Source organism: Vombatus ursinus, unplaced genomic scaffold, assembly GCF_900497805.2.
Source record: "Vombatus ursinus unplaced genomic scaffold, bare-nosed wombat genome assembly UNPS02014791.1, whole genome shotgun sequence".
NCBI classification, from domain to species: Eukaryota; Metazoa; Chordata; class Mammalia; order Diprotodontia; family Vombatidae; genus Vombatus; species Vombatus ursinus.
Genome location: NW_020954569.1, coordinates 69,818,808 through 69,834,407, shown reverse-complemented (window position 1 = coordinate 69,834,407; position 15,600 = coordinate 69,818,808). Strand labels below are relative to the sequence as shown.

At 38.0% G+C, this 15,600-nt stretch overlaps 1 pseudogene; it reads right to left on the bottom strand.

The window, feature by feature from the left end:
- Positions 1-2,814: 2,814 nt before the first annotated feature.
- On the bottom strand, positions 2,815-4,166 carry LOC114047886 (annotated as a pseudogene).
- Between the last annotated feature and the right edge of the window lie 11,434 nt (positions 4,167-15,600).

Here is a 15,600-nt window from a genome sequence, read left to right as displayed (position 1 = left end):
CATAGTTAATTTGGGTATTTATAATAGTTAAATGACTTATTTATTCAAAGTCATTCTTAAAATAATATTGTTGTTACTGTATACCATGTTCTCTTGGTTCTGCTCATTTCACTCTTCATTATTTCATGCAAGTCTTTCCATGTGTTTCTAAAATCATTGAGCTCATCATTTCTTTTAGCTCAGTAGTATTCCATCACAATCATACAGTGTAACTTGGTAGGTCATTCCCCAACTGATGAGCATCCCTGCAATTTCTAGTTCTTTGCCACCACAAAGAGAGCTGCTATACACATTTTAGAATACATAGGTTCTTTTCCTTTTTCCCTAATTATCTTCAGAAATAGACCAAGTAGTGGTATTAAGGGAGGGATTAGTCTTAAGCAAAAAAAAAAAAAAAAAAACTTCTAAGGATGTACAAAAATATTTATAGCTCTTTTTGAGGCGTCAAAGGATAGGACTCTGAGGGGGTACCCATGGAGTGGGTAATGGATGAACAAGTTATAATATATTAACATTAATATGGTGGGATACTATTGGGCTGAATTTTATCAGCATAATGACCAATCAGGATTCCAGAGGACTACTGATGGAATTCCTTATTTGTATAGTGGTCAGTATCTCTACCAATCTCAGAAGATAGGAGCCAGAGTAACTAGGTGATATAGTGGATAGAGCACTAGGTCTGGAACCAGGAACCTGGGTTCAAATCTGGGCTCAGACATTTACTAACTGTGTTCCTCTGGACAAGTCACTTAACCCTGTTTGCCTCCATTTCCTTATCTATTAATTGAACTGGAGAAGGAAATGGCAAACCACTCCAGCATCTTTACCAAGAAAACCCCAAATGAGGGCGGAAAGAGTCAGACACTACTGAAATGACTGAACAACAACAAACTGATAAAAACATGCTACCCACCTCCTGATACAGAGATGAAGGACTCAGAATGTAGAATGAGACAAATTTTTTTTGACATGGCCATTGTGTAAATTTATTTTGATTGACTACACATGTTTGTTGGGGGGGGAATAATTCTTAATTTCCTGGGATAATTACATTTATTTTCTACTTTACTTTGTACATATAAACATAGGCTAATACAATGTTTTGTTTTGCTTTGTTTTGTTTTTAAATAAATATAAACTGGAAAGTTAGGCTTTGGGACAAGATTCTGAAACTTATAATATTCATATTTCTGCCCTTGTTCTATTGAGGAGACATAGTCCTCAGCTGTTGTAAGAACTTGAGAGAGAGAGAGAGAGAGAGAGAGAGAGAGAGAGAGAGTGAGAGAGAGTGTGAAAGAGAGAAAGAGAGTCACAGGGAATCAGAAAGACAGAGAGAGACAGAATTTCTAACCAGGTATCATTGTATGGAAAAATTCCTGTCCTGGGAGTCAGATCCGGAAAAAGAGAAAAGAACAAGCATTGATTAAAAATGCCTACTACGTCCCAGGCCTTGTGCTAAGTTGTTTACAAATGTTAGCTCATTTTATCCTCATAACAACCCTGTGAATTAGGTGCTATTGTAATTCTTATTTTACAGTTGAGGAAACTGAGGAAGACAGAGGTTAAATGACTGCACTTACCTAGGTGTGACGACAGATGTTTAGACCTAGTAAGTGTTTGAGGATGGATTTGAATTCAAGTTTTCCTGACTCCAGGTCCAATACTCTTAACTACTGCACCACCAGCTGCCTCTGAATTCTAATCTTACCTGTGCTACCATTGGAGTGTTATTTCTTTGAAAGCAAGGTCACATTTTTACCTCTTTTTTTTTGTATCCCCTGACTTAACACAATGCCTGGCACAAATAAGCACTTAATAAATGCTTGTTGGTTGATTTATTACTAGCCAATTATGTGACCTTGGGCAAAGTCACTTAAATCCTCAGAGCTCAGTTGCCTAAGCTGTAAATTAAGAGAAGTGAAATATATGATTTCTAAAATTCTATGGGTGACAGTAATTGTATGGTATGAAACAATGCTATACCTGTCATTTAAAGTTTCATTAGTGCCTATTGGGAAAGTTATGAATTTATGTTGAGATTTTTACTTTATCTTCAAATTTCATTGAGATACTGGATGACAGGAGTCCAAATCCTGCTTTTGACCCCTAGGATGACATGATCATGAATTTTAAGTTACAAGGTGCTTTAGCAAATATCTGGTCCAGTCCAAGTTGATTGCCACCCCTCATGAACACCTCCTCTTCAAAGGGCATATAAACTGTGATCCCACCACCATAAGAGGTCTTTGGTCTAAGAGAGATGGCCAAATGGCCACCCTTTTATGAATAACTTGCTGGCCTTATTAATAAAATGATTAAATTACCCAGAAAAAAATTATCTGGTCCAATCCTATCATTTTGCAAATGAGGAAACTGAGGCCAAACAAGGTTAAGTGAGGCCATGTCTGAAGCCACACAGATAGTAAATGGCAGAGGCAGGGTCTTACTACAGGATTCTCTGACTCACATCCATCATTCTTCCCACATCACCACACTGTTTCCCCTCTAGTAGCTTAGGGTTTTTTATGCATTTGTTTGGTTTTTTTTGAACTTGTATAGTTCTTTATATTCAAACAGATATTTCAAAAAGTAGTCAGCAATAGCATTTATACATTTCTTAAAAGAATCAAGATGCTCAAAATTGAAGAAACAGCCCTGAATTTCTGGGAGCTGAAAGGGCAGCACTTTTGGAGTCACAGAAAGCAGGAATCAAATTGAGAATATGTGGCTACCCACTGATGAGGTCAAATGGGAATAAGCTTCAATTCCTCTTCCCAATGCTAAGGTCAGAGAATTTGGAGTACAAATGAATTACAGAGTCAGTAAGAGGGTGATGGGACAATGGTGACTACCCCAATCGGGCCTTAGACCATATCGTGCTGTCAAATAGGACAGGGGGTAAAGACTAGAACAACAGGAAGTAGTGCAGCTCAAGAATCTATCATACAGGTCCACAAAATGTAAGCATGAAGTGTCTCTGAATAGAGATGGTAGAAACCTGTCATCTAGTGACATCACCCAGAGCAGCTCCCCAAAGCCTTGGCCTTCCTGTGGAATAAAACCAGCATTCTTCTTATTCCTCTTGGGATTGCTCAAGTCCATCTCTTGGGTGATCACATAGAAGTCCTCATGGAGCACAAGTGACTTTCAGGCACTCAGCCTCTCCAAAATCTTATTAAATGCCTCACTATATCATGTTGGTCTTCCGGTCAAACTAGCTCCTAACCTGCATTGGGCTCATCTAGTGCCTCAAATTCAGCCGCTATCCCCCAGACCTCTTCCTCATGCTCTTCCTTACAAATGCCAAAGGCAATATTGAATGGGCAGTGAAGGGAAAGGAGATCTCCCCTCCTCCCCAAGGGTATTCTTCTTTATTGATGGCTGAGGACCACCTATCAATCATAGGTTAGTCCAGGCAGGTTCTGAGGCTCAGATGATAGTTTATTCTCTGATCATTTGGTCTCTCAGAAGCAAAGGATGTCAGGTGTTTCTTCCTGTATCCAATCCAGACCCCCTTTTTCTTGATCAAAGCCTGGAGCCCATCCACACCCTAGGAACAAATTTTGAACTTAGCAGGTTTCCCACCAGTTGCAACTCACTGACCTAGGGGAATGCAGGTCAGGAGGCGGGGTACAAGGCAGATCCTTTGCCTGCTGCCTCCTTTTTTGGTCCTTAGTCTCTGGCTCCTCACTGATCCCATCCTTCATAGATGCTTCCTTTCTCCCTCTTAGGCAACCTCTTCACCCAGAACAAAGCCCGTTGGCCTAAGTTCCCAGTAGTCAGTCAATCAATAAACATTGATTTTTGAGTTGTTTTTCAATCATGTCCTACTCTTCATAATCCCATTTGGGATTTTCTTGGCAAAGATACTGAAATGGTTTACCATTTCCTTCTCCAGTTTATTTTGGAGATAAGGAAACTGAGGCAAACAGGGTTAAGTGAGTTGCCCAGAGTCACACAGCTAGTCTGAGGCTGGATTAGAACTCTGGTGCTCTATCCACTTCACCACCCAGCTGCCCCAAACATTGATTAAGCTCCTACCATGTGCCAGGCACTGTGCTAAACACTGGAGATACAAAGAAGGGCAAAAGGCAAGCCCCAACCTGTAGGAGCTCACAATCTAAACACAACCCAACCTAGCAGGATTCTCACCTTGTCGACATCTCCCAAAGTGGATTCTGGTTACGAGACAAAAGTTCCCACTTCCTCCCTCTCCCCCAACATCCAGTAGCTTTGCGATCAGGGTCAAGTCACTTTGACTTCTAGTTCTCAATTTCCACATCTGCAAATAGGGCATAATATTTGTACAAACCTACTTCGCAGGGTTGTTGTAATGAAAGTTCTGTTGTAGACCATGAAGCCTTCTATACATGAGTTGTTAATATTATTTATGGCATTAGGATTATATGATGAGAGAGAGTATACAGCATGCCTGCTTAGCTTATATTTTAGAGTCTTAGTCACAGAGAGACACGGGCTTTAGATATAGTGCAAAAGTAAGTAAAGGGGTATTTCATCACTAGCTTCTATGCTGAGGACACTGTTCTCTGAATCACAACCAGAGGGTGTCCTTGAAGTAATTCTGAGTCTAAAGTCTATAAACTGTTGGGTCTCGCTAATTCAAATCTGATCGTCCAATTTAGAGGATTTTATAACACTCTAATATTTTATCTTTTGGCTCTAATTCTTTATACTTCCATCAAGAGGTAGATAAAGAAAACAAAAGGAAATTAAAATCACTATGTTGACTACTTGTTACAAACTCTAGTAAGGCAATATTGATAGCTGAAAAAGAAGATAATTTTAGTCAGAGTCATAGCATATGAGAGTTGGAAGGAAAACTAGAAAGCATCTAATCCAACCTGCTCAATTATGGATTAATCAATCAACAGGTACTAATAAATGCCTGTGATGTGCTATGTATGGATATGATGGCAAAAATGAAACAGTTCTGCTCTCAAGAAGCTTACATTTAATTGGGAAAAACAACATGCACACATATAAGTACAATTTTTTAAATACAAAGGTAAAGGGAGAGTGGAGAGACCTGCATCTGGGTGGAGGAAGGGGGTCAGGAAAGGCCTCATGTAGGAAGGAACACCTGATCTGAGCAATGAAGGAAGCTGGGGATTCTAATAGGTAGAGGTGAGGAGGGAAGGTATTCCAGGAGTGGGGAAGGGCCTATTAAAAAGCACAAAGTCAAAAAATGCAATGTTGTTTATGAAAAACAGTAAGTAAGCCACATTGGCCAGACAACAGAGTATGTAAAGGACAATAATGTACAATAAGCCTGGAAAGCTGAAGCCATATTGTGAAAGGCTTTTAATGACAGAAGCCTTTGTATTTTATCCTTGGGGAAATAAGGAGCCACCAATGCTTCTTGAGAAGGGGAGTGACATGGCTTTAGATTATCACTTAAGCAATTGTTTGGAGAATGGATTAGAGAAGGGAGAGGGAACCCAATTAGAAAGTTACTACAATACTCCAGTCTAGGAGGGAGCTGATGAGGACCTAAACTAGAATGGCCATGTGAATATAAAGTGATGAATGGGAGAGATGTAGTAGAGGGTAGAGGTAAAACTGAAAAACTTAACAACCCAATTGATATCACAGGCGAGGGAGAGTAAGGATTTCAGGATGACACCCAGGTTGCAATCCTATAGAAGAATAGTAATGCCCTCAATAGAAATAGGAAAGTTAGAAAGATGAGTTGGGGGGGCAGTTGTGGAGGTGGGAAAGCAGAAATACCCCTTTATTTACTTTTGCACTATATCTTAGCCTGTGACTCTCTGTGACTAAGATATAATATAAGCTAAGCAGGCATACTGTGTACTCTCTCATCATACAATCCTAATGTCACAAATAAGAGGTTTGTTCTACACATACTGGATTTGAGATGCCTATAAATACACAGTTAAAAATGTCCAAAAAGCAAGTGGTGATGTGGGATTATTGCTCAGGAGAAATGGGATAGAGATGATATTTGAACTCATGGGAGCTTGTGAGGTCACTGAGGGAGTATGTAGAGTGAGAAGAGGGTACAAGATAGAGGTCCAGAGGATACCCACAGATATGTGGTATGACAGGAATGGTGATCCAAAAAAGGAAGAGGAGAAGCCAAACAAGTATGAGGAAAACCAACAAAAAGTAGTAAGGACAGGGCTGTCTTCAGTGTCAGCTACTGCTAAGGGGTCCTGAAGGATAACTCAGAAAGGGTCATTGGATCTGGGGAATAAAGACATCATTGTTAACCTTAGAGAGAGCAGTTTCAGTGGAGTGATAAGGTCAGAAGTCAGAATGGAAGAAGTTGAGAAGGGAATAAGGAAACTAGATCCCAGAGAAGAGAAGTGATTTGCCCAAGGCCACAACATGGTAAATGGTGAAGCCCTGATTAGAATCCAAGTGTCCTACTCCTGACACAGTACAATTCATACTATGTGATAAGTCTTATTATGAATATGTCATTATCCAGATGTGGATAAGTCATATTACCTCCTATCATATTTCTTCTCTTTGTTTATATGTTCACTTATTCATTCATTTTCACAAATTTTTATTGATGTCATTTTTTATATCATCATAATTTCCCCCAGTATCCTTACCCTCCTATCAACCCTCCCAGAGAGCCATTTCATCAAACAAATGATATTTTTAAAAACAAAAAAATAAGATAAAAAGAAGAGAGGGGAAAATCATCATAACTGATCAATACATTGAAAAAGATTAAAAATATATGCAATGTACTACCCTGGTGGACCTGCTCCTATTCAAAGGAGTGGACGACGCATGTCTTCTTTTATATCTTGTTGTTGTTTGTAATTTTGCAACATTCATCTTTGACCTTTTTGTGGCAATTCCTTCCATTTTCATTGCTGTCATCATTGTATATATTGTTTTCTTGGCTCAGCTTACTTCACTTGGTATTAGTTTATATAGATCTTCCCATGCCTCCCTATGTTCATCATATTCATTACTTCTTACAGCACAATAGTCCATTCTATAATGTGTTTAGTCAGCCCCCAAATAATAGGCATATACTTTGTTTCCAATTCTTTGCTCACAAAAAGTGCTCCTATAAATATTTGGTGTATAAAGAAATTTTTTTCTTATCAATGGCCTCATTGGGATATAAATCTAGTAGTGGAATCTCCAAGTCAGAGGGTAAGGGCATTTTAGTCACTTTATTTTCATAATTCCACATTAATTTCCAAAATATTTGTACTAATTCACAGTTCTAGCACAGTTCTATGCCTATCTTTCCACAATCCCTCCAACATTGACTTGCCATCTTTTATCATCTTTGCCAATTTTCAGGACATGAAGTTAAACCTCAGAGCTGTTTTGATTTTCATTTTTCTTATTATTAGTCAGTTTGAATACTTTTATATGATTGTGATTCTACTTTTGAGACCTATTCATATGGGTGTGTATTTTAATTTTTTTTATATCTTAGATACCAAACTCTCATCAGAGAAATTTGATAGAAAGATGCTTTCCTTAATCATTTTCCTTTTCATCCTATGTGCATTAATTTTATCTGTGCAGAAGCTTTTCAGTTTCATGTAATTAAAGATATCTATTTTAACATTTGGAATTGCCTCCATCCCTTGTTTGGTTAAAAAATCTATCTTGTAGGGGGCAGCTAGGTGGTTCAGTGGATAAAGCACCAGCCCTGGAGTCAGGAGAACCTGATTTCAAATCTGGTCTTAGACCAGATATTTGACACTTACTAGCTGTGTGACCCTGGGCAAGTCACTTAACCCCAAATGCCTTGCAAAAACAAAAATCTATCTCGTACCCATAGCTGTAAGATATATATGATTTGCTTCTCTTCCAATTTTGTATGGTATGATCTTTAATATTAAAGTCATATATCCATTTAGAATGCATTGTGGAATATGGTGTAAAGTGTTTATCTAATTTCTTTGCAACTACTTTCTAGTTTTCTTAGCAGTTTTTATCAAATATAGAGTTCTTTCCTAAGTAATATGTTTTCTGGTTTATCAAATACTGGGTTATTGAGCTCTATTGTTTCTGATTTTCCCTTATTTCATTGTCCCATTGATTTATCTCTCTGTTCTTTGACCTATATTTTGATTACTGCTGTTTTATAATATAGATTGAGGTCTAAAAGAGATATTCCCTCTTCATTCTTACTTCTTTTCATTATTTTCCTTGATATTCTAGATATTTTTCTTTTTTCAAATTAATTGTTATTATTTTTATCAAGTTCTAAAAAGTATATAAATTTTATATTTTGAGTGATATAGCATTAAAAAGTATATGTTGATGTTAGTAGAATTATCATCTTTATTATATTAGCCTGGCCCAGTCATGAGCACTGAATGTTCTGATGGGGATCGATCTGAACTCCTAAAAGGAAAAGACCATGTCTTTGGGATCTGGACCCCAAAAAGGAAAAGCTTTGGACTTTCCCACATGGTGAAGTCTCTGGTGTTCTACCTGACGCTATATAATCCACCCAGCTGGCCTTTCATTGTGGCTAAACCCAATCTCCCAATTCTGTTCTGTTCTGTTCTGTTACCTCCTATTCTCTCTGTTACTGCCCCTGGCCACTTCCCACCCTTAATACTATCTAGATTCCATTCTCCCTTGACCACTGTGGGTCATGTGGTTACCTCACAGTCACCCCAGCTTACTGACTACTCCCATTTAGATCCTCCCTAGACCCCTCCTCACAGTCACCTCAAACAACCTGGCCACTCCTACATCCCTCCCACAGTCTTTCTGTATATAAGATCCATCTTGGCTACCACTAAGGTGCTCAGATTCTTAAAATCTGGCCAATGGCTCAGACTCACTAGGAATCAGTGTTCTAATAAACCTTGTCTTTGGCTGAAAAAAGGATTGGGTTGAATTCATTCAGGCAGGACCCAAGTGTCACTAGTTCAGGGTCCCAGCACCCCTAAACCTCTACACCTCAACAATTCCTCCAGCTATTTAAGTTGTTCTTTATATCTTCAAGGAACATGTTGTAACTGAAGCTACACAAACATTTTGTGTGCTTTAGTAGATTGATCCCCAGATATTTTACACATTTTCTAGTTACTTGGAATGGTATTCCTTTTCTATGATTGCCTCTTAGATTTTATTATTACTATGTGGAAATGCTATAGATACAATACAAATGACACATCATATTCCTACTATTCATTCATACATTTTTATAAGAATTTATTCTCTCAATCCTTCTGATCTTCTCCCCTACCAACTGAATTTTTTTTTAAATCCTCATAATGAACACGAATAGTCCAGCAAAAAAATTCACACATTGGCCATGTCCAAAAATGCATGTCTGATTCTAGATTTTAGGTTCACTACCCCTCTCACAGAAGGTGGGTGGCATGATTTATCTTCAGTATTCTGGACTCATGATACTCCCTCTCTTGCCTGTTTTAGCACCATAATATATGTAAAACATTCTATAAAGTTTAGAACACTATAGATCATATTTTTTATGTGTGTGTGTGTATGAGCACTACATATATCTACTATTATTCATTGACCAAGATACCTCTAGCTCACCATAAACTATATTTTTTTTCTTATATGAGTAATGGTTTTGCTGTGATCTATATGTACTCTGACTTTATGGCCAATATCTGGGAATCGGTCAGTTAGGGTTAATGGTTACATGGAAGGAAACCAGGGACTGAATCTAATCTTGTACTGACCATTTACAATATAGTTCTCCCCTTAATTTCCTAATTCTCATCTAAGTAGATCCCTAGCTAACAACACTAATTCCTAACCAAAACCCTAGTGCTCTCTCTCTCTCTCTTTCATTCTCTCCCTCACCTCATTCCTTTCCCTCTTTATCTCTTTCTTTCTTTCTCCTTCCCTTCCCTCTCCTTCTTTCTCTTACTGTCTCTCAAATTTCTCAAAAAAAATGGCATAGACTATTTACTAAAGAGGCAAGGTATTGTGGAAAGAGCACTTTCTTTGGATCAAGAAGATGTAAAGGTCTAGTCCTGATTCTTCTATTAACTACTGTGACCTGGGGCAAGTCCTTTAATTGCTGTAAGTTCAATATCCTTAGATGTTTAAAAAAAAAAGAAAGGAAGGAAGAAAGAAAAGAAAAAGTAAACACTACTTACTACCCACACTATTTACAGGGTTTTTGCAAAAAATATATATATATATATGTATATATATACATACATATATATAAAGTATTATATGTATAGATATAAATGGCCAAATTTGACTACCACAGTGAAACTCAAATAAAAATGGAAGCCGATCATAAGGATCCTAGCTGGCCAAAAATTCACTTAGAAAACCACATGTTAACATTAACTATAATCTACTGTATTTTTACTTATTTTGTTAAATATTTCCCAATTACATTTTAATCCAATTCAGCCCACTCCAACACCACTGAGTTACAGGAGCTGCAATATCCTGAAACATATAACCAAATCTTAATCAAGGGTTATAAAACAAAAGAGCAAAGGTTGGGCATATTAGGAAAAATGGCCTTTCTCTTCTCTTTCCTCTCTTGCCCATCCTCCAAGACATAGACAAAGTCCAGTCTTATCTGTGAAGTCTTTCCCAACTATTCTAGTCCACTGTTTTCTCTTTCTCTGACTTTCTTATAGGTTTACTGCCTGTCCTACACATTTTACTCTTGATCATTCAGTCTTTGATTGTTATGTTTCCTGCAAGTATCATTTATCTCCCCACTGAGGTTATAAGCTACTTGAGGCACTACTCAGGTCTTACATTTCTTTTGTGTTCTTATTAGCACTATGTAGAGCATGCAGCAGGTACTTAATAAAGGCTCAGTGGATATAATTGAATAGGAGAACAGTTCCTGGAGTCAGAGGACCTGAGTTTAAATTCCATCTCTGATGCTTACTTGGAAAAGTCAAATGTGGCCATGGGTAAGTCATTTAACCTTCTTGAGCCTTACCTTCCTTACCTGTTAAATGAAGGAGTTGTACAAGAGGGATCCAGAGATCCCTTGTAGAATTTTTCTAGGTCCCTTTAGAGCCATGATCTTGTGATCTTATGATCTAGCCCAACCCCTTCATTTTATAGGTGATATAAACCAAAACTCAAGGTTAAGTGACTTGTCCAAGATCACTCAGGTAGTAAGCATGAGAGGCAGGACTTTAATAAAGGCTTCTAAGTCCAAAGCCAGGGTCTTCATTGTACCATAAATAGATGACCTACATATTTAAGGGAGAAATATGGGTACTTAAAAGCAAAATTTTTGAGATACAAATCTAGAGAGTTGGTGGTTGTTTAGCCAATTCTAAGTCTTGGAGAAGTCATTGCAATAATAGACTAGGGTACCTGACCATGAAATCAGAATGATGGGGGTGGTTCTCTCCACCTCCACCCCAGCACTGATAATCCTCTTGTCAATAAACTCACAAACCACCTTCAAGCTCACAAGCCACCTCCTTCTCAAGCTAATTCTAAATGAGAAATGTGTTGTTGGCAAATTTCCTTGGTTTAGCGGAGGCGGGGAAGGTATATTTGCTTTAACTTAAGTAGGTCACTCTACCCCACAAAGGAATAGAATGAATGAAAATGAGAGAAGACATGGAAGCTACTTAAGTGTTTGTTGAACTGAATTTGCTGAGCAGTTTCATATATATAACTAGCCAGACTGGCAGATTCCAACTTCTGTGAGATCTTAAAAACAAAGATCTGAGTCTGCCATTTATCTCTAAAGTGCTTCTTCTATAAGCCAGAGAACAAAAGAAAATTCCAAACTTGGGAGTCAAAGGGTGTGCTTTTTTGAAGACTGAAGAAATATCGCAAAGACAAAAGAGGTGGAGCTGTAATACCTGTAACATAGAGCTGAGGTAACTAAAACTGTTGACTTTCTTCCCATAAAAAAATCATATAATCTACTCTCATTCTACAAGCAGCTGTAATAACTTTACCTCTTTAATAGCACATCTATGGCAGAGCCATCCAGAGGCAAGTGAAGCCAAAAACAAAGCATCCACCCTAACATTTGTAGGTAGGATGGCGATTATAAAATGAAATTTAATGGAAATGGAAAATCAAGTTAAAATAATAACAAAGAAAGCCTTGAAGGCCTGAAAGGGCTGAGTTATATTTATGTAATGGTTCTTAATGAGCGTGCCTGCTTGTGCAGTTTTGGTTATATGTGAAACTTTGGGTTGTTTGCCTCAGTTCTTTTTAGTTTTGATGAGTTCTAGGGGTATAGGGAACCTCAAAATTCAAGGGCAAAAGATGAGGGTCCTGCCTCAACAGAATTCAACTCAAGTCTTTTAGAAGTGAGGGACAAGGCTTATTAAAACATCAGTTGAAGTGGGTGAGATTTTAAGAATGCGTGCTATTGACAGGATTCTAAGAATCTGAGCAATTTAATGGGGGGGCTTATATACAGATGGACCTTATATACAGAAAGACGGTGGGCCTAGATGTGATCTAGGAGTGGCCAAGTAGTCTGGGGTAACTAGGAAAAGGGGTCTGGATGGAATTAAGGGTGGGAAGTAACCAGGGGATCTGGAGGTAACAGACACATAGTTTCACGGTATGGTCATTGTTCATGATATTCTTGTGAATAAGATGGAGAGATGGCACATGATGACAGTAAAGTTGCATGGATTTAGAACTAAATGACCAGACCCAAAGAGCAGTGATTAAAGGATCGATGTCAACCTGGAGGGAGTTTCATGTCACAGGGCTCTGTTCCTCCCAAAGTGATCAGTGGATTTTTCTACTTTCCCTTTGCCCTCTCGTTCTAACATGTCTCAACAATATTCTTTCATGATTTCTTGAAATATGATGATCAAATTCTTTTTTTGTTCTTAGCTTTCAGGTAGTCTAATGGTCCTTAACTTATCTCTCCATGATCTCTTTTCCAGGTCAGTTGTTTTTGATAAAATGTGTCTTAACACTTTCTTCTATTTTTTCAATCTTTTGAATTCATTTTAATATTTTTGGTTATTTCATGAAGTCATTAACTTCTTTTTGGTCTATTCTAATTTTCAAGGAGTCTGTTACTTGGGTAAGGTTTTATGGCTCTTATACTAAGCTATTAATTCTCTTTATAAATCTTTCTTTTAGAAGAGACAAACTTCAGGACATAAAGCAGTTTGCAAGATTGTTGGGTAGGCATTTTTCATTTCACCTCGGCTCTTCTCTGTCTAAATAATTCCCTCCAAGTCCATGTGTTTAGGTAAGTCAGGCCATGAGTCAAGCTCATTCTCTTGTGATAGTCATCTTCTCTTAGAAGCCCTGGAGCTGCAGAACACTCCATCTGTTACCAATTATCTCTGATTGAGGGATTCATAATTCAAGGAATTCTTGAACTCACAAGGTTGCCTCAAGGCAAGATGTGTCTATCTCAGGGTCATTATTTAATCACATATGTCCAGGAAAGAAACATAAAGAAAAAAAGATAGCCAGAAGTCTAAATTCAGGGTCAGTTCATGTAGTACAGCCCCTGCTTTAGTTCCACGTGGCCATAGCCACCATGGTGCCAAGCTAGATTGTTGGAAACATCACAATCCCTCCTTTATCCCTTCAACAGACATCTAAGAGAGATAGCTGTTTCCCATATTGGAGTCAAAGAAAGAGAACAATTACAGAATAGCTCTCCTTTTTAACTGACACAAAACCCTACCTTTTGCCACTGTGGAGGAATAGGAGTGATAAAGATGGAAGGATGACTTAGGATTTACTGTGACATCTTAAAACATCCTTTCAGCACTCTTAAACTGTTTCCCTGGAAGTGAACAGGACCTAAGTGCAGTACTCTATGGAATATATTCTAGGGGGCCTTAAATTTACTTCCCCATACAAATAAATAAGTTATATGGTATGGTTATCAAAATTTGCAATGACATGAGATCATAGGATTAAGGTGAAAGGGACCTTAGAAGCCATTTAGTCCAACCCCCTCATTTTACAATTGGGGAAACTGAGGCCCAGAGAAGTTAAGTGAGTTACCCAAGGTCACACAAGTTGCCAAGTGGCAGGAACTCAAACCCATGTCCTTGAACTCTATACCCACCGATCTTTCCACAGGAAGCTTGGAAAGATATCTAATACATTGGACAGCAGAATCAAGATTCATAAATATCTTTCTAAGCTAGAACAGAAGCAATATGAGGCTAGCTATCCAGTGCATCACCTAGCTGCCTCATGAAATACTTCATGTGAAACATTTTGCAAACCTTAAAGCACCATATAAAATTCCAGCTTTTATTATTATTATTATAATGGGTCAAATCTTATAAAATGAAATTTATAATAGGGACTAGGATTAAGATTTCATTGATATAGGAAACTCTCAAGTGAGAAAACTTGGATCTAGGGTATCTCCTCTACAATTTAGAGCCTGATAGACTTGACTAGAATTGTGGTATCAAACTCAGATAGAAACCGACCCCCGCAGGCAGCATACTGACTTAGAAAACCACAAATTAACATTATCTGTGTTGCATTATATTTTTTATTTATTTTGCTAACTATTTCCCAATTGCATCTTAATCTGATTCAGGCAGGAGTCTGGAGTTTTGCTAGGCAGGGGTCAGTGGGCTACAAATATGAAACCTCTGTCCTGGAACACTGAGAGGTTAAGTGACTTGCCCAAGATCACATAATTATAAATATCAAAATAAACAGTCAAACCCAATTCTTCTGACTCGAAGTCTAGGGATCTTCCCACTGCAAACACAAAGCAAATAGAGAATCTATGACCACATCCTTTCAAGGAACCCAGAGGAACGCATCATGATGGTAAAATACACCACCCACCTCTTGGCAGGGAGGTGATGGACTAAAGGTTCAGGTGACATACATTTTCAGGCATGACCAATGTGAATGTGTTGATTTGTTTTCCTTAATTATACTTGCTACAAGGCAGGGCCTCTATTGGGGGTGTGAGGAATGAGTAGGTAGTGATAGAGAAGCAAATGAAAAGGAAAGAAAAAAGCATCAAAAAGTATCCATATTTTTAAAAAAAAAAATCTTCAGAAGGGAATACAAATGCAGTTTTGTTACCATGTGTTAAATTTAATGCACACTTTTAAAAAGAACAAATTAGGTCATAAAAGTTTATAGTTTCAAATGAAGTGTGGTGTGGGTGTGTGCTAGGGGTGGTCTCATGCCACACAAGACGCAATATCCAAAGATGCACTGAGTTATGGATAACCACAGCACCACCCAGACTGCTCACAGGCTTTTCTTCTTTCTAATGCTCTCTGAGTCCAAAGGTAGGCTAGCAGGTATTCTCTGGAATAGACTTGTAAGTTACCAAAAATCTCTATAAATAACTTGAGCCTCCATGGGCTGGCTTCCCCTCTTAATTTCATACTCCAAAATTTATGAGATTAAACAAACCAATTTTAAATAGCCATATAATTTACTAGCAATATCAACTACCATAAAAAAAAAATACAAATAGCCACTAAAGCAATGCACAATAGCTGCAACAGGGATTGAAGCTAGAGTTGGAATTTTCCTTTCCTACTACCTCTCTTCTGAGCCAAATGGGAACACTGGAAAATGGATTGTGATTTAAACCCTAGGTAGAAATTTCCCAGCATTGCACTTTGTAGAAACTAGAAAGAAGAAAAGAAG